Here is a 26,635-nt window from a genome sequence, read left to right on the forward strand (position 1 = left end):
TCTACCCTGCACACTGAAAGAAGAGAAGGAGTCCTGTCAACGAAGTGCTCCAGGACTGTACTTGCCTTCCACAATGCTGGCTCCACCTCCTGTGGGGCATCTGATGGTTCTGCTCAGCACTGTGAAGGAAAACAGAGTGCTTCGGAACTGGTTTGGACTGGGCAAAGGCCCTTCTCCCCTCAGAGAACAAAGGATTTTGGGGTATAAATATTGGGACCTTGATCCCATGAAATTAGATCACTTCTTCAACCCCCAGCTCCCCAGAGTTCTTTTGGAAGTGCCTGCTGCTGTTTTGGGCCTTCTGAGGGACTGTGTTTCACAAGGAGCTGGAAGCGCGACTCAACGAGAACAAAGCGTGTCGCCATCGCTGCTGCTGCCATTGCCCTTCTGAACAAGGGTGTCGCCACTGAAGTTGTCGCATTGCACCGCATCGAGAGGAAGCATGTCGCCATCGCTGCTGCCTGCCGTCTCACTTCTGAACAAGGGTGTCGTCCATGGAGTTGTCACATTGCACCACATCGAGAGAAGAGTCTCGCAACGAGGTAGAAGCGTGTCACCGTAGCTGTGCCTGCCGTCGCACTCCTGAACAACGGTGTCACCGCTGGAACTGTCGCTTTGCACCACATCGAGGAAAGTGCCTCGCATCCCCAAGAAGCGCGCCACCGTAGGAGCTGCTGCCGTCGCATTTCTGAACAAGGATGTCGCCGCTGTAGTTGTCGCATTGTGCGGAGGTTTCACGCATCGTGCGAGAAGAGTGTAGCAGTTGAAGCTGTTGTTGTCGCACTTCTGAACAAGGGTGTCGCCGCTGCAGTCGAACCGAGAACTTCTCCGATCCCCGAAGAAGCGTGCCACATCTGGAAGTTCTTCACGTCTTTATTTCTTGGCACCTGAACTTTGCCGCATTTCCCTTACTGCGACATTACTTGTCGTGGAAGAGCAACGCATCGTAAGGTACATTGATGCAAAGTGTTGCATCTTAAGAACTCAGCTAAACTAAGCTAACTCTACCACCTTAAAGTAACAGTATTGTGTATTTTTGTTGTTTATGGTCTTGTGGTATATCTGTATAAAGTATTCATATTTTTTATATAAAACCTTGTGTAGTGTCCATTTGTAGTGTTGTCACTGGGTTACTGTATGTGGTAACAAATGCTTTACACACTGCCTCTGAGATAAGCCTGTCTGCTCGTGCCAAGCTACCAAGGGGGTGAGCAGGGGTTATTTTAGGAGAGAATTCACCTTATCATGACTAGAGGCAAGAGTCCCTATTTGTCACAAGTACCTACCTGTGCCAACTAGAGACCCCCAAATCTAACATTCTCATTATGGCATAAAGTGGTTATCAGGTCAGCGCCATAAGAGAATTCCTAAGTACTTGATGGGTCCAGTTTGCCAGGCCAGACCTTACTCTCCCAGCATGTCCCTGGTGAAGTGGATGCTTAGCGGTTTGCATTCTGATTTTTTTGTTATTAATTTTGTATCCCAAGAGTTCTGAATATTCCTTTATTGTGGACATTAGCTCCTTTATTGAAGTCTTTGGTTGTTGTGTCATTACCAGAATATTGTCTGCATAGCCGGCCAGTTTTACAGTTGTTCCGCTAATGTCGAACCCTTGTATGCTGTTGTTAAGTTTTATGTCCAGATTTAGGGATTCGAGCATGAGGAGAAAGAGTGACGGCGGGAGGGGACATCCTTGTCTGGTTCCTTGTTGAAGCTTGAATGGGTCTGAGAGTCAAGTCAAGTCAGTCAAGTCAAGTCAAAGAATTTATTTAGCGCTCTACATACCCAGAGGGTCTCAAGGCGCTTGAGGGGGGGAGGGGAATTACTTGTCAAATATCCACGTTTTAAGTTGCTTTCTGAATGCTAGGTGATTCTGGGTAAGGCGAAGGTGAGTGGGAAGGGAGTTCCAGGTTTTGGCTGCCAGGTAGGAGAAGGATCTACCTCCCATGGTGGTTTTGTTGATGCGAGGTACAGTGGCAAGGGCTTGGTTGGATGATCGTAGCTGGCGGTTGGGGGAGTAGAAGGACAATCGTGTGTTGAGGCATTCTGGTCCGATTTCGTAGAGTGCTTTGTGTGCGTGGGTTAGAAGCCGGAAGGTGATCCTCTTATTGACGGGAAACCAGTGGAGGTTTTTCAGGTGACCAGAGATATGTTCTTTACGCGGGATGTCTAATATGAGCCTGGCTGAGGCGTTTTGAATTCGTTGGAGTTTTTTCTGGAGTTTAGCTGTAGTACCGGCGTAGAGGGTGTTTCCGTAGTCCAGTCGGCTCGTGACCAGGGCGTGGGTGATCGTTTTCCTAGTTTCGGTGGGGATCCAACAAAATGTTTTTTTGAGCATGCGAAGAATGTTGAAGCAGGATGAAGAGACGGCGTTGACTTGTTTGTACATTGAAAGTGAGGAATCCAGGATAACGCCCAGGTTCCGTGCATGGTCTGTCGGGATGGGTGCTTTTCCAAGGGCTTCTGGCCACCAAGAATCGTCCCATGCGGAGGGGGAGGTACCTAATATAAGGACTTCTGTTTTATCAGAGTTCAGTTTCAGACGGCTATGTTTCATCCATTCGGCAACTTCTTTCATTCCTTCGTGTAGGTTAGTTTTGGCGGTGCGAGGGTCATTGGTGAGTGATAGGATCAGTTGAGTGTCGTCCGCGTAGGAGATGATGTTGAGGTTGTGTTGGCGTGCGATGGTCGCGAGGGGGCTCATGTATACGTTGAAAAGGGTGGGGCTGAGTGAAGATCCTTGTGGAACGCCGCAGATGACTTCAGTGGCCTCTGACTGCAATGGTGGGAGGCGGACTCTCTGGGTTCTTCCGGTGAGGAACGAGGTGATCCATTCTAGTGCTTTTCCTTGGATTCCAATGTTTCTGAGGCGCTGTAGAAGGGTGTTATGGCAGACTGTGTCGAAGGCTGCGGAGAGGTCGAGGAGGATGAGGGCTACTGTGTCTCCATTGTCCAGTAGGGTTCGAGTGAACCTTTTACTGTGATACGAGCTGATGGGGACTAGTACAGGGCCATTGTCATCCTAATGTAATCTTCCCCTAGGTTAAAGGCGTGCATGCATTGTTCTAGGAAGGTCCAGGATAATTTATCGAAGGCCTTCTCTGCATCTAGTGCTATGTCTACTGCTGGTGTCAGTCTCAATGAGACTTGTTCTAGTATGTGGCAGAATAGCTGTGTGTTGTCACTCGCCATCCGGTTTCTCATGTGTTGATCTACTAGTCCAAAAGCCCATAACCAGCATACATAATTACTCACAATACAGGCACCAGCTTAGACCCTTGAGTGTGGGCACATAGAACCAAAGCACCACGACAAATCAAATGGCCAATAACAAAACTCTCACCCAAGCGACGGACCTTAACATAATGTCCCTCAAAGTCAAGGGTCTGAACTACCCCATTAAACGCAGGAAGATAGTGGAATATCTACCAAAGTCCTGATCCAGCGCTCCTACCAAAATTCTGCATAAATATTGTCACTATCTACCACTACCATACTTACCAATCAATACCATTCCCATAAAATTACAGAGCAGCTGGATCATGAGGTGAATGAATCTAATGAATCTAATATGTTGTTTTAAACTATCTATAATAAACAAAACCAGCTTGTCATTTTAAAACTTTATTCAAACATATTCAAGAAAACTTAGGCTTTGGAACTTTATTAAGCAAGCATCTAGAAAAAGTCATAAAGAGAGTTTTATTCAGCATTTATAAAGAGAGCTTAATTCAAGAAAATAATAATCATTAACAGTAATAAGTGGAAAAGAGCATTTCCAAACCCTAACTTAATCTGTCTCTACCCTCATCGCCTGAAAACAAAGTCTTTTAAAAATCTCCTTTCCTTACGTGTATTCATCGGACAGCAGAACACGTCCCTCTGGAATCAAGAAGCGTAGGCAAAAGTCTGCTCCTTGAGCCAATTCTTGTACCCTAAAACTAAGGCTAAACTAACTAATTTCACATTCCATCAGCTGAATTCTGGCTCACCATTGGCTGAACCACCTCACGCCACAGTAAATCGTGACATCTTTCACCTCGAGTCCGGGCTTTCACACAAAGCCATTGTTTATGCACAGAGTCCTGGCGGCACTTCCTTAGGCTGCTACATTTTGTAGCAAAGATTGTTCATGTAGTGTACAAAAATGCCGCGACTCACATTCCTGGCCTTGAGCCTGTCCGTTCTGAGCTTCTCGTGGCACATTAGCAAACCTCTCCACAGAGTGCCCTTTGCAGTTCTTTTCAAAAACTTTTCACAATAAAAGTTTATAGGCTTCTCAACTTTTTCAAAATAAGTTTTCACTCGTGGCTTTACATCAGTAGGCCTCTTTCAGAAAGCGTCAATTTTCTGCGCCACATTTGCTTGCGTCACTGCGCCACTTTTAGCTTGCGTCACTTTTTCAGAATGCATTATTTTTCTGCAGGCAACTCTATGCTTCTTTCAGTAAACTATTATTTAAACAAACACAAAACAGCAATTAATTAAAGAATTGACATTTGTTCTGTTACCCACCCCCTTTGCTAAATGTTAAATCATGAACTATGTTACCTAGCATAAGCACATTTAAGCAGCATATATTACCTTTGATGTACCAATCCAATCTGGAACTGCATTTGTCACAGAAAAGACAAGACAGAAGCACATTTAAAAAGCACATGCTATTATTTTTAAACAGCAGCAGTTAGTATATGACAAAGACAATAGACAACAATTATTGTATTATTTCTTTTGCATTTTGCACAAATAAGCATAATGTTAATCCCATATGTTCATGTTGCACAGTTTATTCTAGGTTGATTTAATAACATGCAGCAAACATATTAGTTTTATTAAAACATTATGGAAGTCTGACTTCACAAGCCTGAACAAAATATTGTTCATTAACCCGCTCCATCAGTCCAAAAGTGATATAGTACTCCTACAAGAAACAAAACTTGATGAGGAGGACGCCAAGATAGTCAAAGCCAACTGGATTGCGCAGTTAGCGAGCTCACCAGCAGAAAAAAAGAGGAGGGGGTTCTGACCATAGTCTCCAAAGGCTCGAAGCTAACAATAGATTGACACACACACACACACCCGAGGGCAGACTACTTATAAAAAACCTCTCAAGAGGAGAGGAATGGCTCCATATAGTGAACCTATATTGCCCCAACACAGACCACCCTTCATTCTGGACGGAGATAGCTGACACACCGGTCAAAATCCCGCAGGATGAGCTCACTATTGTAACTGGAGACCTTAACATCCCACTAGACCCCTTAATAGACAGACAGTGCTCCTGCCAATATCACCCATTCAACTCCCACACAACATTACCGAACATATGCTCCAAGTTCAACCTCAAAGACACATGGAGACTACAACACCGTGACATGAGGGACTACACTTTCTACTCCAACCCACATAAATCACACTCAAGGCTAGACTATATCCTAATCTCAGGCAGCCACGCACACTTGATCGAAGAATCGGCAATAGAACCAAGGTTAGTCTCAGACCACTCAGACATCAATCTAAAACTAAGTGGCTGCCATAATAGAGCTATCCCCAGAAGATGGTGTTTAAGAAACGACACCATCTCGAACCCAAAAAACAAAAAAAGAAATAGAGGAAGCCATAGAGGAATACATAGCTAACAATGACAACCGGGAGGTTAGTACTAACATACTATTGGAGGCGCTAAAAGCAACGGTCAGGAGAAAAATAATCAATATTAAAGCAAGAATAAACTCGAAAACGAACATCAGGATAACCCAACTAGAGGAGGAGATAAAAAAGTTAGAGCTTGACCACATAAACGCCAAACACGACAACACAACATTATACTCCCTAACGCAAAGCAAATACAAATACAATAAAATCAGAAGTGAGAGAGCAGGATTGTGGTTCAACAGATGCAAAGCTCTGAACCTATGCAAATCCAATAGAGCAGAGAAACTGTTAGACTCATACCTGAAGCACAAACGCAACCAAGTAGCGATCGTAAAAATCACTGACACACATAACAAAATGCCTACAAGACATAAGGAAATCCTCAAGACATTCAAAGACTTCTACTCAGAATTAAACAAAACGGATAAGACACTATCCTAGGAGGAATGCTCAAGTTACCTAGACAGACTAAGACTCCCTGAACTAGACCAAGCAGATAAGGCAAGACTAGGACAATAAATCACCCACACTGAGATAGAAATGATAGAGAAATCCCTGAAAAAGAACAAGGCCAATGGCCCAGACGGATATACTGCCGACTTCTATAAAGCCTTCCTACCCCAACTAGCCTCAACTATGAAAAAGGTCTTCAACCAAACAGCATCCCCAGGTAGGGTGTCACTATTCATGACAGAAGCAACAATAATAGTTATCCCGAAAAAAGGCAAAGTCCAACCACTACCGAAGAACTACAGACCAATATCGCTCATCAATGTAGACTGTAAAATTTTCGACAAAATACTGGCAGCCAGACTGAACAAGTTCCTACCCAAATTATTTTTTTCTCTGAATGTAAACTCTGCTCATGGCCATTCTTACCAAGTCCCTGTGTTGCAATAATTGTGACTTTCAAGGCAACTTTTTGTGGACATGTGCAGTGGATGTCAAATGATCACTTATATAGTAGAATTTTAAGCTTGTACTTTATGAGCCCCACCTCAGTATCATTCAGCACCAGTCAGCTCCACCTGAGCATCACCTCATCATCAGTCAGCACAAGTTTAGCACCACCTGATCACCACTGTCACACTCACCCCAGCACCACCTCAGCATCTGCTCAGCATCTCTTCAGCGTCACTCAGCACTACTTCAGCACCACTACAGCACCACCTGAGCATAACTCAGCCACACCTGGGCACCACCACAGCACCACCTCAGCACCCGTGTATCAGTTCAATACCTCCTCAGCCCCAACTCAACACCACTGCAGCACTACCTCATTATCAGCAGAGCACCACTTCAGCACCACTCAGCGTCATTCAGAACCTCGTCAGCAGCATCATTTAAGCATTCCTCAGAAGCACCTTAGCACTATCACAATACCATCACAGCACCACCTCAGCACCAGCACAATAACCACCTCCGTGTCACTCAGCCCCAACGCAGTACCACCTCAGCACCAATGTACCACCACCTCAAGGTCTACTGCAGCACCAGCACAGCACCACCCCACAACCAGTACAGCACCACCTCAGCATCAGCGCACCAGCACAGCATCACTCAGTGCCACCACAGCATCACTCAGGAACACCTCAGCACCAGTGCAGTGTCTCCTGAACATCATGCAACACTATCACAGCACCACATTAGCATCAGCACAGCACCACCTCGTATCAGTGCACCACTAACTAAGCACCAACGCAGCCCCACCACAGCATCAGCACAGCCCCACCTCAGTACCAGCTCAGCACCATCTCACAGCACCAGTGCAGGACCATCTCAGCAGCAACTCAGCACCTATACAGCACCACGTTATCATGAGCACTACACCACCTCAGGACCATTTCAGTATTACCTCAGCACCAGTGTAGTAACAACTCAGCTTCTCTCACCACCACCTGGCGCAGCACCACCTGAGCACCACCAAAGCATCACTCAGCACCACTTTACTATCACTCAGTGCCACATCCTTACAAGCACACCACCACCTCAGTATCACTCAGTACCACCTTAGCACCAGTGCAGAACCACCTCAGCACCATTCTGTTACACGTAATACAATTTTAATACTATCACTCAGTGCCACCACAGCATCACTCAGGAACACCTCAGCACCAGTGCAGTATCTCCTGAGCATCATGCAACACTATCACAGCACCACATTAGCATCAGCACAGCACCACCTCGTATCAGTGCACCACTAACTAAGCACCAACGCAGCCCCACCACAGCATCAGCACAGCCCCACCTCAGTACCAGCTCAGCACCATCTCACAGCACCAGTGCAGGACCATCTCAGCAGCAACTCAGCACCTATACAGCACCACGTTATCATGAGCACTACACCACCTCAGGACCATTTCAGTATTACCTCAGCACCAGTGTAGTAACAACTCAGCTTCTCTCACCACCACCTGGCGCAGCACCACCTGAGCACCACCAAAGCATCACTCAACACCACTTTACTATCACTCAGTGCCACATCCTTACAAGCACACCACCACCTCAGTATCACTCAGTACCACCTTAGCACCAGTGCAGAACCACCTCAGCACCATTCTGTTACACGTAATACAATTTTAATACTATCCACATATTTCTACAGCATATCATTCCACATATTCCACTATACAACTCCACACCACACAATTCCATGCCACACATTTCCCAAAAAAACAATTCCAAAGTAACCCTTCTGTCCCTCGCACTTCCACCAACCCTGTCATTTCTCCACAACACACCCACTGCCCCTCTCATCCCTCCCTTACACTCCCTGTCTCTTCTCTATAATACCTGCTCACACATGCTGCCTTCCGGTACCTCATCGCGCTGCTCACTGTCCTCATCTTGCCTCCTCCTGAATTCCCATCCCACTTGTCCTTCTCTCTCGTACCATCTCTCACTGCTCTCTCACGCACTCTTCCCGCCTCCCCATGTGGTTCACTAGAGGTTTTTGAGCGCAATCTCTTTCTCATGCCTTATCAAGGTTTCAGTCCCTCAAACCAACGCTCTCCTCTTCTCCTCCGGGTGTCTTCTGTGTACACAGATGCTCCTTCTTTATGTGTCTATGGCCTGCTGTCCACTTCTTTCTCTCTTTCTCACACACTCTTTCTGCTCCTCTGTCTGGAGTTCAATAACCACTTCACACACAAACTACTTATTCCTCTCCATCTCATTTTCAATCTATTATCTCACCCCTATCTATTCACCATGCCACAAATTCCCCACATTCCACCACACAAATACACTATACACCACAAAATACCATCCCAAACAATTCCGAAAACTAATAATTTCAATCCAACCCACATACTTCCACTACACTCCATTCCATACCACACCAAAAATGTCCACAACGCTCCAAACAAAAACACATAGGTAAAAAACATTACCACTTACAACACCAATAGCTCTAACTCTTGCAAAGGCTAGACATATTGCATTGAAAATGCTTGTTTCCTTTCTGATAAGCTAAACTTCGTTTCATGATGACTTTCTTCTTTCATACCCCCTTTTTCTTTATCACACACTTTGATTCTCCTGCTCTCCCGTACTTACTTTCATTCACAAAGACATGCATATGCCAATGAAAGCTGTGTTTCTTAAGCTGCCCATTACTAATACAAAACATGCAAATGCTGACTGATCATTTTCAAACTGTCATTGCTGAAAGCAAAGCTATGTTCCCAATGAAGCAGTAGTGACTAGAGGCACCGCCAATGATGACTGTGGAGCAATGCCTGTGCAGGAAAGTTGAGATATGATAGCTTTCAAGTCAGGTCAAATAATGTATTGAATGCCATAAACCCTTGGGTTTTCCTGAAGCAAGCATGTGCAGCGCAGAAAGAGTTAAACAGAAGGCCTGGCATTGATAGGTTGACAATGTTTTATTGTTTTGTTGTGAAAACATATGCAATAGGCATTAAAAGCTCAAAACTAATACAAAGGGAAAAAGCTGCATATGCACATGTTTCCAAAAGAAAGTAAAGAATTATCCAGAATATATACATTTTTTAAATAAAAACAAAAATAAAAAGCAGAGATTGGCCCTGCAACCCCGGCATTATAGTGGACTAGTTTTAGTCAGATGTGCACATGTACACATTCAAAATGATAGTAGCCACATATAAATGAGCCACAGGCTCAAGTGGCATGACCCATTGCCGCATGCTGTAGTGGGTGGAAGTTAAACAGGAATGACAATTGGATGGACCAATGGATGAAGAGGTATTACCAAAAGTCTCTATATGCCTATGTTAGCATTTTTGTGTTCTTTTAAAAAATTAAACTTGTGATTCAACGGAAGCTATATATAGGCCACACCTAGAAAAGATAGGTATATGATTATTGTAATTCCTCAGCTCATGGGATGTGCTCATACATGCGCAATCAGGTATTTTGTGATAAATGAACGCCCCAGGAATAAGGACTATGGGCCATATGTATGAAGCAAAAATTCAGTCGCAACCGCTGCGAATCGCTGAAAATATTGTTTGCGACAAAAAAATCGCTAATCCCAATGGATGAGGGCAAAAATGCATGCAAAAGAAGGAATCGCTATTTAGCGAGTTCCAAACCTTGCGAAAGTGGTAAATTGCGATTTCAATAGCGATTTCCAAATTTGCACTAAAAGCTGTTAGCGAAAATCGCAAATCTGGAAATCGCTATTGAGAAATCGCAATGGAATGTATCAACCAATCGCAAATAGCGATTTAAGGAAAATCGCAAATTAAGGAATCGCAATTACCATCAAGTGGGAGCAGATGGTAACCAGGTGCAAAGTATAAAATGAAGTCCAGAATGCAACACACTCTCAACCACAATGTCCGGGCTCTACATGATAGTGAGGAGGCGAAGACTGAGAGCTGTCGCGCAGAGGAGGAGACGGTAGGAGAGGATATTCCGGTTGCGCACCACCATCTTCCAGCGCACTGAGGAGGACATCTACATCCATTATAGACTGGAGGAAGAGAGCATACTTGATTTAATTGAGAAACTTAGGCCCCACCTAGAACACCCCACCCGCAGGATACAAGCCATACCCACACACATCCAGGTCCTGTGTTCACTACACCTGCTGGCCTCAGGTACTTTTCAGGGGGTCATAGCCTCTGCAGGAGGGGTGTCACAAAGTGCCCTGTCGCCTTTTTTTCATGCGTTCCTCGACGCCATGACACATAGGATGCAACACCACATACACTTCCCCAGCACCCCACAGGAACTAGCACAGACCAAGCAGGACTTTTACAACATTGCCCAATTCCCCCACGTCATAGGATGTATAGATGGGACACATGTTGCCATTTCACACCCCTCAAACATGTATTCTGGAACAGGAAATGCTACCACTCACTGAACATACAGATGGTGTGTGATGCCAAAAACATAATCACTTTTTATAGTTAAGGAGATAGGTCCCGGGACGTAGGGTAGGCTGGACCATACACAATTTTGGGAAAACACGTGCCACCCCCACCAATTCTCAATGCTCTCTACTACGAGCAGACAAATCAAAAGTGAATTTCAGATTTGTTCGGTATATTTATTTTTACCTTTTACTTTAGAAATTTCAACATATATGCTCAGACGGGTTGTCTGAGGAGGACACTCAACATGTAACAACTACTATACAATAATGCAACCAAAAGGAATATACATCACAAAACGAGTTACAAAAACACACAATCAATATAATACACCTTTCAAATTAGTGAATGGTCATGTTGGAACATTCAATAAACCAATTGGAACATTCAATAAACCAAGATCAATATATCAACTCAATGAAAGAGACACGTTCAGGAAAAACAATGGAAGAATATAAACAAATTAATCAGTAATCAGTGAGACTCAGAAATGAATTCTGTATCCTTCATAAATTCCTCCACAGATGCCGACGCGTTTCGAGTCCGTGAGACAGGTTGACGGACTCTCGTCAGGGCTCAATCAATGTAGTTCTAAAGGTGTTTATGTTAAAAAGAAAGACAAAAGGAGAGCAACATGTCACCAATTGTTCTTATTACCAGGGTGACAGCCCCCAATGCCCCTCATGACCCTTTTAGTACCTGACAGTGACTCCAAAGGCCTTATCTCGGGGATCTGTTAGCACCAGTGCTTGTAGCGGGACCTTGTTATCTGTAAGATAACATCAAGCTTAGAATGCAAACAAAACAATGTACTTTAGGTTTGTACACACGCGGGCGAACCCGCGAAACAAAAAGGAAAAATTCCAGATTCATACCTCGGACAGTAGCAAGTGTTTTCTCCCTGTCCCTTTCTAGTTCAGATGTCGTGTGGTTCCTGTAAAGTGCGAACCAAAGTCGCCACATCAGATTATGCACCGGCTCACACATTTAAAGTGGTAAAAAGACTCAACAATCAAGGTTTTTAGACCGCCTACCTGTAGACACAACGTATTCTCAAAGGTCTCAGGTTTCAGGCATGCTGATCGATCTGGTAAAGGGGCGAAAGAGCGTAGCAAAGTTTTAGAGCCTGCTCAAATCCGGACTGTTTACGCTGCAGACTGCATGCGGAATAGATGCATGTGCGGGTTACCTTTATTTGCGCGTCTTGCGATCGCGATCAAGTTGCTGATAATTCAAACACCACGGTAAAGCGGTTTCCGGGTTAAACCGCACTGTTTTCTATTCCTCAGCTTACAGCCTGTCAAACAAAAATGGGAGACTTGTAAATTGTCATCTCCGTTTGCGGATACAAGATAAACCGCCGATTATTGTGCGGAGCACTCACCAGTTCAGTAGGCGCTCAGTCATCAAACTGCCAGGTTCAATTCAGAAACAGCAACGCCATCTTTAGGGCGGGGATATGAATCTTTACTGGGCGCATTGAACTCTGGGACATGTAGTTCAGAACAGGTAACGCGAAATTAAGAAGTAACAGGATTAGAGCCTTGATACCTCGGACATACTATTAAGTCCAGTTTGGGCACTGTTAAATCTCATGATCAAGTAAGCCTCCTTGCGCAGCAGGGTTTCCTCAATATCGACAAGACCTTTTTTAGTGGGCATTGTGTACAATACTGTCCAAGAGAAGTCAGTTTCTGCGTGTGATTTATCAACAAAGTGTTGGACCATTGGCGCGCTGAGCACTTTATTTTTGATACCGGATCGATGTTGTGTTATCCTAGTGTTTACTTGCTGGTTAGTCTTCCCTATACAGAGTTTGGGGCAACCACAGATGATGGCGTACACAACATTTTTGGTCCTACAGTTGGAGAACCCTTTGTTAGTCCATTTTACTTCCTTATGTTGGAATTCACAGCCTTCCAGACAAGACCCACAGGACACACAGTTCCCACACTTGTGGTGCCCCTCAACAGGTTTGAGACCCCATTTGGATAAAAGGTCTTGTTTGAGTCTGGGTGTGGCAATATCGGCACGTACTAGGTGTTGGCCGATACTCCTATTTTTTCTATAGGCAAAAATGGGCCTAGGAAAGGGACACTCCAATTCTTCCAACAGATGCCAATTCTTTAGGACCATTTGTCTGACCCGATGTGTGTCTGGCCCAAAAGTCGTGACGCACACCATTTGTTCAAGATCACGTTTTGTTTTATTCTGCAGTAGACAAGTCGAATTTCATCCCAAACCAAAACATTCCTAAGCAAATTCTTGCATATGAGCAAGTACTATTGTCCTCCATCAACAAATTTGAGGAACATAAAAAGTATGTCCAATCCAATGTGAGCAAAGGACAAAGACAAGCACTCAGGAATTTACAAGAGGACCATTCCGTCCTGATAAAACCAGCCGACAAAGGCGGGGCGTGGTACTGTGGCCCAAAGATAAATACATAATGGAAGGCCAATTGCAGGTTGATAATGTGACGTGGTATAGGAAACTGCAGGGAGACCCAGTTAAGGATATTCAGGGAATGATAATGCAACTAATTCAGGAGGGTAAAGACAGTGGGTTTGTAGGTGAAAAGGAAAGTGAATATCTTGTGAAGAAGTTCCCCCGAACCCCTGTGTTGTACCTTCTCCCAAAAATCCACAAAAACCTGACTGATCCCCCGGGACGACCAATAGTCTCGGGGTGTGATTCGTGTTTGGAGCCTATCTCCAAATACATTGATTTCTTTTTAAAACCTTTTGTCAGTGGAGTAAGGTCCTATTTAAAGAACACTACGGATGTCCTAGTGAAAGTGGAGGGCATGGAATTCGATCCTGAATCTGAAATCATGGTCACAATGGACGTGACGTCCTTATATACAGAGATCCCTCAAGACGAGGCGCTTGAGGTGATAGAGATGTATTTGGACACCAGAGAGAGACCACATAGAGTACCGACCAAATTTATCGTACAACTGGCAGAATTGACATTAAAAAAGAATTACTTCCGATTTAATGATCAATTTTATATGCAAATCAAAGGGACGGCCATGGGCTGTCCCTATGCTCCGGAGGTAGCCATTTTGTATATGGCACAATATGAACAAATGTTCATTGAAAATAACAATCCCTTTCAGAAACACATTAAGCAATGGCTACGGTACATCGACGACGTGTGGCTCCTGTGGCAGGGGAGCCACACCGAGTTGATGTCCTTCCACCAGTGGCTTAATAATAAACATCAGGACATCAAATTCTCCCTCGAACAGAGTAAAACTGTCATGACGTTTTTAGACGTCCAAATTACTTGTTCAGAGGGGCACCTCAAATCCTCCCTCTATCGTAAAAAAACAGACAAAAACACCATCCTCCATCACCGGAGTGCTCACCCACGGAACTTGAAGAGTAATCTACCGTACGGACAATTACTCCGGATCCGCAGAAATTGCTCAAGTCTGGAGGACTTTGACCACCACGCGGACAAGTTCTGTGATGAGATGATTACCCGTGGGTACCCCAAGAAGATGCTAAAACACTCGTATAAAAGGGCTCGCTACACGCCAAGAGAATGTTTACTGCAGAATAAAACAAAACGTGATCTTGAACAAATGGTGTGCGTCACGACTTTTGGGCCAGACACACATCGGGTCAGACAAATGGTCCTAAAGAATTGGCATCTGTTGGAAGAATTGGAGTGTCCCTTTCCTAGGTCCATTTTTGCCTATAGAAAAAATAGGAGTATCGGCCAACACCTAGTACGTGCCGATATTGCCACACCCAGACCCAAACAAGACCTTTTATCCAAATGGGGTCTCAAACCTGTTGAGGGGCACCACAAGTGTGGGAACTGTGTGTCCTGTGGGTCTTGTCTGGAAGGCTGTGAATTCCAACATAAGGAAGTAAAATGGACTAACAAAGGGTTCTCCAACTGTAGGACCAAAAATGTTGTGTACGCCATCATCTGTGGTTGCCCCAAACTCTATATAGGGAAGACTAACCAGCAAGTAAACACTAGGATAACACAACATCGATCCGGTATCAAAAATAAAGTGCTCAGCGCGCCAATGGTCCAACACTTTGTTGATAAATCACACGCAGAAACTGACTTCTCTTGGACAGTATTGTACACAATGCCCACTAAAAAAGGTCTTGTCGATATTGAGGAAACCCTGCTGCGCAAGGAGGCTTACTTGATCATGAGATTTAACAGTGCCCAAACTGGACATAATAGTATGTCCGAGGTATCAAGGCTCTAATCCTGTTAATTCTTAATTTCGCGTTACCTGTTCTGAACTACATGTCCCAGAGTTCAATGCGCCCAGTAAAGATTCATATCCCCGCCCTAAAGATGGCGTTGCTGTTTCTGAATTGAACCTGGCAGTTTGATGACGGAGCGCCTACTGAACTGGTGAGTGCTCCGCACAATAATCGGCGGTTTATCTTGTATCCGCAAACGGAGATGACAATTTACAAGTCTCCCGTTTTTGTTTGACAGGCTGTAAGCTGAGGAATAGAAAACAGTGCGGTTTAACCCGGAAACCGCTTTACCGTGGTGTTTGAATTATCAGCAACTTGATCGCGATCGCAAGACGCGCAAATAAAGGTAACCCGCACATGCATCTATTCCGCATGCAGTCTGCAGCGTAAACAGTCCGGATTTGAGCAGGCTCTAAAACTTTGCTACGTTCTTTCGCCCCTTTACCAGATCGATCAGCATGCCTGAAACCTGAGACCTTTGAGAATACGTTGTGTCTACAGGTAGGCGGTCTAAAAACCTTGATTGTTGAGTCTTTTTACCACTTTAAATGTGTGAGCCGGTGCATAATCTGATGTGGCGACTTTGGTTCGCACTTTACAGGAACCACACGACATCTGAACTAGAAAGGGACAGGGAGAAAACACTTGCTACTGTCCGAGGTATGAATCTGGAATTTTTCCTTTTTGTTTCGCGGGTTCGCCCGCGTGTGTACAAACCTAAAGTACATTGTTTTGTTTGCATTCTAAGCTTGATGTTATCTTACAGATAACAAGGTCCCGCTACAAGCACTGGTGCTAACAGATCCCCGAGATAAGGCCTTTGGAGTCACTGTCAGGTACTAAAAGGGCCATGAGGGGCATTGGGGGCTGTCACCCTGGTAATAAGAACAATTGGTGACATGTTGCTCTCCTTTTGTCTTTCTTTTTAACATAAACACCTTTAGAACTACATTGATTGAGCCCTGACGAGAGTCCGTCAACCTGTCTCACGGACTCGAAACGCGTTGGCATCTGTGGAGGAATTTATGAAGGATACAGAATTCATTTCTGAGTCTCACTGATTACTGATTAATTTGTTTATATTCTTCCATTGTTTTTCCTGAACGTGTCTCTTTCATTGAGTTCATATATTGATCTTGGTTTATTGAATGTTCCAATTGGTTTATTGAATGTTCCAACATGACCATTCACTAATTTGAAAGGTGTATTATATTGATTGTGTGTTTTTGTAACTCGTTTTGTGATGTATATTCCTTTTGGTTGCATTATTGTATAGTAGTTGTTACATGTTGAGTGTCCTCCTCAGACAACCCGTCTGAGCATATATGTTGAAATTTCTAAAGTAAAAGGTAAAAATAAATATACCGAACAAATCTGAAATTCACTTTTGATTTGTCTGCTCGTAGTAGAGAGCATTGAGAATTGGTGGGGGTGGCACGTGTTTTCCCAAAAAAACATAATCACTGACATAGTGGCAAAGTATCCAGGAAGCACACATGACGACTTCATATTCCGTCACAGTGGGCTATACCGTAGACTCTCAAGAGGGGAATTTGAAGAGGGATACCTACTAGGTAAAAGCACACAATGACAGCCCACATTTCTTATGGCCAGCATGTGCATTACAGTGACTGACCTTTAAACATTTCCACCCACAGGGGACAGTGCCTATGCAGTCCGGGATTTCATCCTGACACCCTACCTGAATCCTGCCACTGCTGGGGAGCGGCGCTACAACCGGGCACACATTTAAACAAGAGGCACCATTGAGAAAACATTTGGCATATTGAAGAGCAGATTCAGATGCATTCACAAAAGTGGAGGAGCCCTCCAATACAGCCCTGAAACGTACTGCACAATTGTAGTAGCTTGTACCATGCTGCACAACATTGCAACCAGGAAAGGGACACCTATGGAGTTGAGTGACTCTGATTCCTCTGACTTGGAGGGACCTGGACCTGTACACATGGAAGCTGGCGAAGCAGTTGCTGCAGCTGGGCGACAGAGGCGTGATGAGATCATGCGGAACTACTTCTAGGTGAGTAATAATGATACAATGGCAACTTCAGCCTTTGCTAATCTGTTTAATTCCCAATAGCAACAATGTCACACATCCAAAAAAACATGAATGAACTCTCCCAATCCTATGCACATGTTGAAATCACAGTGCAACAATATTAGTCTAAGTACAGAAAATGCAACACTGTTGCTTGCCCTATTTCTCCCCTGTGTGTAATAGTCATTTTGCAGCAGTCCCTATTGTTGTGTGGCAGGCCTGGTGCTCCTGCCACTACGGCGCCTCTCAACAGTGGGTGGTGGGGTGTTGGAGCTCCGCACTGACTTTGAGTCCTCCTCACTGGGGGTCAGCACCCCTGGACCAGCAGTACGCAGCGCACGCAGTTCATCCAGGGTGGCAGTTGACTGCACTACCACAGTGGCAATATCCTGGATTCCGTGAGAGAACTCACACTGGGTCTCTATAGAACGCCTAGCCAGCATATTGGTGGAGGAGGCCAGCCGGTTAATAGCGCGAGTGTAGTGGTCCATGCGGGCCATTTCTTTGTGCCTGGCTGCGTGTTCTGCTTGCACCTCTGCAGTCAGCTCCTGCACAGCCCCCCTGATTTCTTGGCTTATTCCCCTGTTCCCTGCCCTGATCTCTCGCTGGATTGCCTTCATATGTTTCGCTTGCAGGTGGTGTACCTGAAGCATGTGCAGTTCGAGGCCGGCAAATACAGATTTATCCTGATGCTCACTGGAGCTGATGCCCGTGCGGGGTCTACGCCTGCCTTTGGTCTGTGGTCTTGACTCCTGCTGCTGGGGTACTGGTGCATCAGACTGCACATTTTCATTGTCCTCCTCCTCCTCATCCATGATTCTCAAAGGCCTCACGATCCTCCTTCTGTGTCCCTGTGGTCGGATGAAAGGACTGTCCTCCCCATCTGTATCCTGGCCCTGGCTAGCTTCTCCTGGGGCTTGGGGTCCTGTGTCACTTGCACTGGCTGTTGCCTTTCCACTTGCAGGTGCTGTGGATAGAACAGCACACATTACTTATTTTTTCATGTCATGTGATGTTCAAATAAGTTATTTCGCAGTGTTCCCTGACTTTACTTGTGTCATTCACCTTTCCTGACCTGCACATGTGAACATGTCATTATTAGGATGCTACCTCCAACATTACTGACTAATGTGACTACATCTCCTATAATGCATTGCGGTGACTGCCTGTGTACTTGCTCTAGGCTGACATGTGGTTCCCCTAATCCCTAGGTCGGTGCAGGGGGTTGCTGGGGTGGTTTAGGGTGGGAAGGCATGCTTCTTACCTGGTCTTGCAGCTGGTTGTGCTGAGCTGTCTAGCGGGGATCCGCCCGCAACACTCTGTGGAGGCAGTGTGCCCTCTACCAGCTCCTCCAGTGGTGTTGAGTCTGTGACATTGGAGGTTCCCCCACCGGTGAGCTGGGACTGCTCCAGCCTGGCAGCCAACTTCTCCTTGGAACGCTGGCACAGGTCGTACCAGCGCTTGCGCAACACTTCTACTGTCCTGTGTGTCACTCCAAGGGCATTTACTTTGGCTTGGATGCCCTCCCAAATCCGTCTCTTCCTGGCTTTAGGCACCTTGTGTGAACTCCTCCCGAATAATACCTCATGGTTTGGCACCATTTCTGTGATGAGGGTTTCTAGTTCTGCCTCAGAGAACTTGAGCTTCCTCTTCCTGGCTGCTTCCCCTTCTTGCTGCTCCAGCTGGGTTGCTGGAACATCCTTATTTCCACCTTCTGCCATGGCTCCTGAGAAGCAAACACCACTCTCACACTCTCAGTCTCAATCCTGAAGCACCATGGGAAATCACTCACTTCCTGGATGGTGATGTCATCATAAAGCATCAGGATTGCGATTGGATGTTTCCAGAAAATCGCAAATTTGCGATTTTTCCCGTTGGAACATCGCAATTTAGCAATTTTCAGGCTGCGATCTCGCTATTTTGCGATTTTCTGAATGCAAACTCGCAATTTTGCGATTTTTGACGATTAAGAAATCGCTATTGTCCATCGCGCAGATATTTAGCGATTATGGGTGAATCGCTAAATATTTGCGATTGTGTGGATACATGCCGATTTGCGATTCTGATTTTGCAATTCGGTAAAATTCGCAAATTCAGAATCGCAAATCGTGTTCTTGATACATATGGCCCAAAATTTGAGGTGACTCAAGCTTGCCTGATGGATGTTATGAATCATTGACTGCAATTTGGGGCCAGCTATTCCACAAGCCTCGGTGGCCCAGTTACTCTTGGCGAGAATCTGAGACTTTGGTTGTCAATCGACGTCTGCATTGCTTACATTCTACACCATGTGGGGGGTGCTCCCAACTTAAGAGTTCCAGCACATCAAAAATGCCGCAGGTCACTTAATAGAGGTAACAACCCCCCTGCTCTCTGTTGAAAGCATTCTGGAGTACCACATGTACTATATTGTCAAAGGCAGTCAGAACGTGAACAGCAATACCGGTGCTGCAGAACACCCATCCCTCCCCTCATCTGTCTCTTCCTACCATCCAACATGGCAGCCTCCATGTTGTGATGAACCCTTAACTGCACTGAAGATTGCCAAGAAGTCAATGGGACTTGGGGTGACATGTAAGCGTTTGTTGCAGCACAGTCTCCAATAGTTTAACATGGAAGGGGGTCCCTATAATCAGCCTATCCATAATAGGGGCGCAGAGCCCAGGGAGGGCTTTCTTAACAGAGGGGTTACCCATGACAGCTTGAGGGATGCTGGATCTCAGCCTGCCTTTATAAAGCTTTGAGGTTTTTTTTAATGTGAAATTTGATTATTTAATTAATATTTCTGTATAAAAGAGGGCAAATAAGTTTTGAGGTAAGCTAGAAACTGCTGAACATTGTGCAGATTCTTATATTTCCATAAACAGAACAGGCCTCTGGGAAATTAATTCTTTTCTTACCAAATGTAAATGTAAATATATTTATATAGCGCAAATCACCGACCCGGTATCTAAGCGCTTGCTTAGGGAACCCATCCTGGTATTCCCCTGTGAGATAACCCCGGCAGGGTATCCACAAGGCGAAAGTCAGGCATCCCACCAGAGGGGCCGTTGTGGAGATTAAGCAAGCTATTGCCCAGAGTCTCAAAGTGTGAACCCATGAATCGAGTAGGCACCGGAGCGAGAATTGTCGAGTCCGTGGAATTTTTGAGCCCAAGGCGGGGAATTGAACCCTGGTCCCAGGCTGACCTCTGCTTCCAGGTCTGCCTCCTCTAACCAGTGAGCCACACTTCTCCAAAGGATGGCATAACCCCTACTCTACCATTTAAATTATGCTCATAAGTCTCACGCATCAAATACAATACTAATTCCTCTTGACAGCATTTATTGCAAAAGCCATTGGGCTAGTATTTCAGAAATGATGACAACCTTGTCTGCAGATTCACTCTACAAGGTGCTCTCACAGTCTTGTGTCTCTGAAAGCAGAGCTATCACTCTGGCCAGAAAGACCACACATTCCACAGAGTATGCACCCCAGACATCTTTCACGTTGCTCTGATCCTGCAGTTGTTTTCCTCTGAAAGCAATGCGGATGTTGGAAAAACCACACGAGTTCGCACCATTGGCAACACAGCCCTGGGGTGAAATGCTAGCCCCTCACGGGTGCAGCCCTTCAGGGGGCTCCTATTCATTCAGAGGCCTAGAAACCTACATAGGATATAAGCGTCTCAGGGGCCCCTCGCCACCTACTGTGTAGGGCCCCATCAATTTGTATTACTCTACTGGCACATCCTTCATTTGTGTTAGTCTGATCTTACAGTTTATGCTTCTGACAGCAGAGCTATCCCACGAGTTACAGGGATATGGCTCACATTTTTGTACAGACGTAGAAGCATCCTTCGAGAAGCACCCAGAATCGAAGTACAACAAAAGGGGGTATCCTCTGTTTTCCGTCCACCCACTTGTCTTGATGTTTTTGCTTCATGACCACAAGGAAGTGACATAGAAACTGTTGTGAAAATGTCTCCGTTGTGGTTGACAGAGCGGCCAGGAGAACTGACAGCTTTCACGAAGTTCGGAGTCAGTCCTATAGATATTTTCTAAACCATGTATTCCAGCTGTTTGTGAGCGCTTAACTAACCAAGTGCAGTCTGCTCAATGGCTCCCATGTCTCAAATAGACCAGTTACTTACTTCAGACAATTTACATGATAAAGCATATAGATGGTGGACCAATTTTCTAATTTTCGCATGGAGCTCAAACTTACAAATGTAAAATTGTGCTGTTCAAGTGCAAACCACTCTGCCAATTCAGGGACGTTGGTTTTACGCTCCTTGATTTACTCACACTTACATTTTCATGTGACTAGATCTACCTCTAGGGATGAAGAGTGGGCGGGGAATGGGCGATCCAGAGTGGTAATGTAAAGGCGCTCTTGAACCCCCACAAAAATAGATCACGGCTTCCCACCCTGGACAGGGTTACACAGGGATTTAAGAAGGAAGAAAACCAGGGGGTGCTCTAAAAGGGGCGTGGCAACCCTCTTAAAGGAATGTTGACTACCCAATTAGGGGCGTGGTTTAACTCATGGCTAAAACACATTGCCAAACCCAATAGCTCTAGCACAGGTGTGAGCTATTGGCTTTGCCACTGCTTGTTTGTTATACCACCATGCGCATTGGACTAACTATTCTTTTTTGTACAGAGAGCTTGCATGCTTAATTAGGACTCCTTCTTGGAAGATATCATATCAATCTGGGAGTTCAGCCAAATGGCACATGTTCCTGTATTCCTGGAAATGACTGATAGGCGTGCCTCTCTGCTCTCATCTATGTGAACGTTTGAATTAGTAACCAGGTGTATTGCTGATAGGCAGGTTTGTCAAACACACTTTGTAAGTGTTGTATAAGTGCGAGGACCATGGATTTATTCCAGATATTTGGGGAATGTGATAGCATTGTCGGTTTTGTTAATGTTTTGTCCCACATCCAGAATGTCTGCACTTTCGACAATCCTGGCTGGCACTTTGGCAGCAGTATAGTGACATAGGTTTATTCTTCAGTATTGGAGCTGCCATTAGTTCACACGTGTGTAAATGGACTTGTGAAGCGCAGACCTATTTCCAGATGAGTGCTGGCCATGGGCAGGGCCCAGGGAGTGAGCTCCTTCTCAAGGAACGTGGGAACTGGGAGTTTGTGGGCTAAGTGCCAAAGTGCACTACTGAGAAGTGAGCAAAATGAGCATGCATACATCAATGTGTATGCTCTCACTACACTCCACAAAAAAACCCAGTTTTCTCATGAAATCATTAGGCGTACTTACTAGTGAGAACATGGAATTTCCTAAATATATCTAGGAGAATGTCTGAAAACCGAGACTTAGACAGAGTTATCTAAATTACAAAAAGTCGAACGCTTGCTCTCGGGTGCTGTGGGAAAGCTGCAGGTGCTGAATCCTAACTTCTCTTTGTGACTGAGTCTCATGAATGTGGTGCAGTCACTAATTTCCTTTCTTTATTGAGACCCATTATTCTTTCTCTACACAGCTGTCTCCCCAACCCAGGAAGCAGAGGGCTCTGTATGTACGACAAGATTACATTTGCACAAGAAACAGAGCTAGTGCCAGGGTTTGGTGTGGGCCTAAGCTCTCATACGGTGGTAAATGAAGGTCACATCACAATGACATGGTGGATAAACAAAAAATGCATGGGGTTGGATGGATGAAAATGCATTAAGTTCCTGCATAAAATAGGTTTGAACCCTAAATGGGGTCCGTTAGACCTGGCATGTTTTGGGGTGGTTCCCCCTGACCTTTGGCCTTCTGAATATCTGTTTTTACTGTATGCTGAACTTTGTTTTTGCTAGTTCTAGGACTCTGGCACTTTTTCACTGCTGACCAGTGCTAAAGTGCATGTGCTCTCTCTCTAAAATTTAAGGGGCGTTTGATTTCTCCATGATTTTCAAATTTGATTTTCTAATAAGTTCCTACTAGAGTGCACTACATGTGTCCAGGGCCTGCAAATCAAATGCTACTAGTGGGGCCTGCAGCACTGATGGTGCCACCCATATGAGTCGCCCTTCAAACCTGTCTCAAACCTGCCACTGCAGAGCCTGTGTGTGCAGTTCAAACTGCCATTTCGACCTAGCAAGTTGACCTACTTGTCAGGCTTAAATATTCCCTTTTATAACACATAAGGCACCCCTCAGGAAGGCCTTAGTAAGCCACATGGGCAGGGTGCAGTGTATTTGAAAGGTAGGAGATGTATTGTGGTGTTTTACATGTCCTGGTAGTGAAAAACTGTTACATTTGTTTTTCACAACTGCCTCCCATAGGTTAGCATTGGAGCTGCCTTGTGACACTTTACAAGTGTAACTTCCAATCGGGAAAAGATAGGAAGAGTAAGTTTGACGTCTCTGGACTTACAATTTAAAAACACATCTTTTAGTGAAGTTGTTTTTTAAATTGCAGGTCTGAAAATGGATGGCACCTTTACAAAGTTGATAATTGAAAAAGATGGGTCTGCACACCAGTTATTTTTTATCAGTTGGTTGATATGATTATTTTGTAATTAATCCTTAGAAACCAATAAAGGATTTGGTCTTGCGTGCATGCATGTGTGACTGGGAGTGTACCCTACTCCCTAAAGGCAATAAGTTTGAAGTAGGGAGTCCTTGGAAACCAAAGACTACGTGTCGCACAGCTACAATGGCTGAAAAAGCCTAATTTAATGAAGTTGCTGTATCTCTTACTATGGTGTCTAAATAATACCAAATAATACTCAAAGTTATCTTCCTTCATCAAAAGTATCAGTTCTTTTTATGTGCAACATAAAACACTTAATTGTTTCAATTCATTAGTCATGAATGCAGTATATCCAAACACAAGTGTAAATTATATCAAATAACGTAAAATACATTAACAATTCATTCAATTCAACATGAATAACATACCCCAATGCATTTTGGGTTCATCTCAAAATACAAAGTTGGCATTTTTAGTTTTTAACAATTCTGTGCCTCTGACTTTCCTTAGAATGCACGTCTTGGTTGGGTGACAGCTGGGCTTTGGGCATTCCCTGTAGACAGTCACCCACAAAGGGAGCTGAGATGTGCCATGCATATCCTGATGGCCCATCACCAGGCTGAAGAGTCTTCCTGAGCTAGAGTGAGAAGGAGGAGCTGACACTTGCACCTGAATTGGGATGTGCCTGTCTGTTAGAAGCAGGCGTTCCCACGCACACTGTTGTTGTCAAGTGTGCGAGCCGGACCCCCACGTTCCCACGTTAGGCCAAGAAAGGACACCGTCCGAGATAAGACAGCCCTGCTCACCCCCTTAGTAGCTTGACACGAGCAGCCAGGCTTATCTTCAAGGCACAAGGGTTCAGTATGTGTGACCACGCCTACAGCAATCCGAATGATTTCACCACAGATGGACCCCACACAAGTTTGTATAAAATGAGAATACTTTATATATGAAGATATACAGAATGACCACACAATACAACTGCCTCACATGTACAATGGATATAATAGGTGTCGAAGAGGCCGGCCTGCTGGTTGAGGTCCTTTTTGGAAAACCGCATTCAAACATTACGTCTTGGAGACCTAGTAGGTGCCAAAAAACCCATCACTTGCGGAGTGCCAAAGGGCTCTTCCCTGTCACCCCACCTATTCAATGTATACATACTCCCTCTGATCCAGACTCTTAGAGATGAACAGGTGAGAGTTTTCAACTATGCCGATGATTTACAACTGCTTTTTACCATTGACAACACTGAAAACTCCATCCTGCATTTCCAGTCTACTATGAGATTCATTAAATCATGGATGGACCAAAACCAGCTTAAACTGAACCTGGGAAAAACCGAGTTAGTCCTGACCGGGGACAGCGCCAAGTACTGGGGCCCTCACTACTGGCCTTCTGAACTGGGCCAAGCTCCGACACCCTTCTCGTCGGCCAAAACACTTGGAGTCACCATGGACTTTGAACTTTCATTGAAAGCACAAGTAGGCCAGGTGGTCTCCAAGTGTTTTTTCCAGCTAAAAAAAATCCGGAAGGTCAGTCGTCTACTCACGCCTGAGGCAATCACCCAGGTTGTGATCTCCACTGTTCTGTCCCATCTGGACTACGCGAATGCAATCTATCTAGGTCTTCCCAACTACCTATCTAAACACCTCCAGATGGTACAGAACCATGCTGCAAGGATAATCCTGAATCAACCGAGGCGACAGGCAGCTACTCCCCTACTCAGGAAACTGCATTGGCTTCCAGTCACCGAGCACTGTGCCTTTAAAACTGGATGTATAATATTCAAATCCCTGTATTGCAAAAGCCCCAAATTCATCAATCAACTAATTACTAGATACATCCCATCCCGAAACCTATGCTCACTCCATCAGAGCCTCCTGCTGACGCCCCCTTTCAAACTTAAACGCGCCGGAGGTCGTAGGTTCGCTACACTTGCCCCCTGCTTATGGAACACCCTTCCTCTGGAGATCCTGAATTGTCAGGACCTTCTCTCTTTCCGAAAAGCCTTGAAGACCTGGCTCTTCAGACAAGCACTTCAATAACTCTCTACCTTCACCCACGTCTATGCTACTGTTTATCGCAGAGCCAAGAAACCAATCGTTGACAGTGCGCTTAATAAATATTTTAATAACGTAACATAATAACATAACATAATATTGTTTCCGGTGGGTTGGGCGGTTCTAATCCCCATACACAGCTTCTAACCAACAGTTACGCTGACTTTTTACTGTACTCAACAGGTTATGTATGTCGTATCACCAGAATCACACACTTTGCAAAATACAAGACATACTGCACTACTTAACGATGGGTTCCTGTACAGTGCCACAGTGAAACAATCAATATGTGGCATCACGATCATGTACCGAGTTAACACAAGATAATGCAACTAGGTTCGCAACCAGCATGCCCTGTTCAAGGAAGAAATACAGCAATGTGTCACGCTGCAATTATGTACATTGCGATAGGAAGACAATGCAATGCATATTGCCACCAGCATGCCCTGTGCAAGGAAGGAATAAGATAATGCGACACACTGCAATTCAGTACAGTGCAGTAAACAAAAAATGCAGTGTGCTACGCTGGGATCCTGTATCCTGCAAGAGAAACATAACTTAGTGCGTAGCGCACTAATGCCTCAGTTCGTTAAGCACCACTAGTGTCAGACATTGTCCAATAGTTCGATAGTTTGTTAGCACCAAATATGCAAAGTGTTATACAACTGTTTTTTAGAAGTTATGCAACCGGTTCCCCCCAACAGGGATCAACAATGACACTCAAGTTCCACTCTTGGCCCTAGCCCCTATACTGCCCTATCTGGGACCAGCACTGGCCGAGTTCTGGGCTGAA

The sequence above is a fragment of the Lissotriton vulgaris genome, chromosome 7 (assembly GCF_964263255.1).
Source record: "Lissotriton vulgaris chromosome 7, aLisVul1.2, whole genome shotgun sequence".
Lineage (NCBI taxonomy): Eukaryota > Metazoa > Chordata > Amphibia > Caudata > Salamandridae > Lissotriton > Lissotriton vulgaris.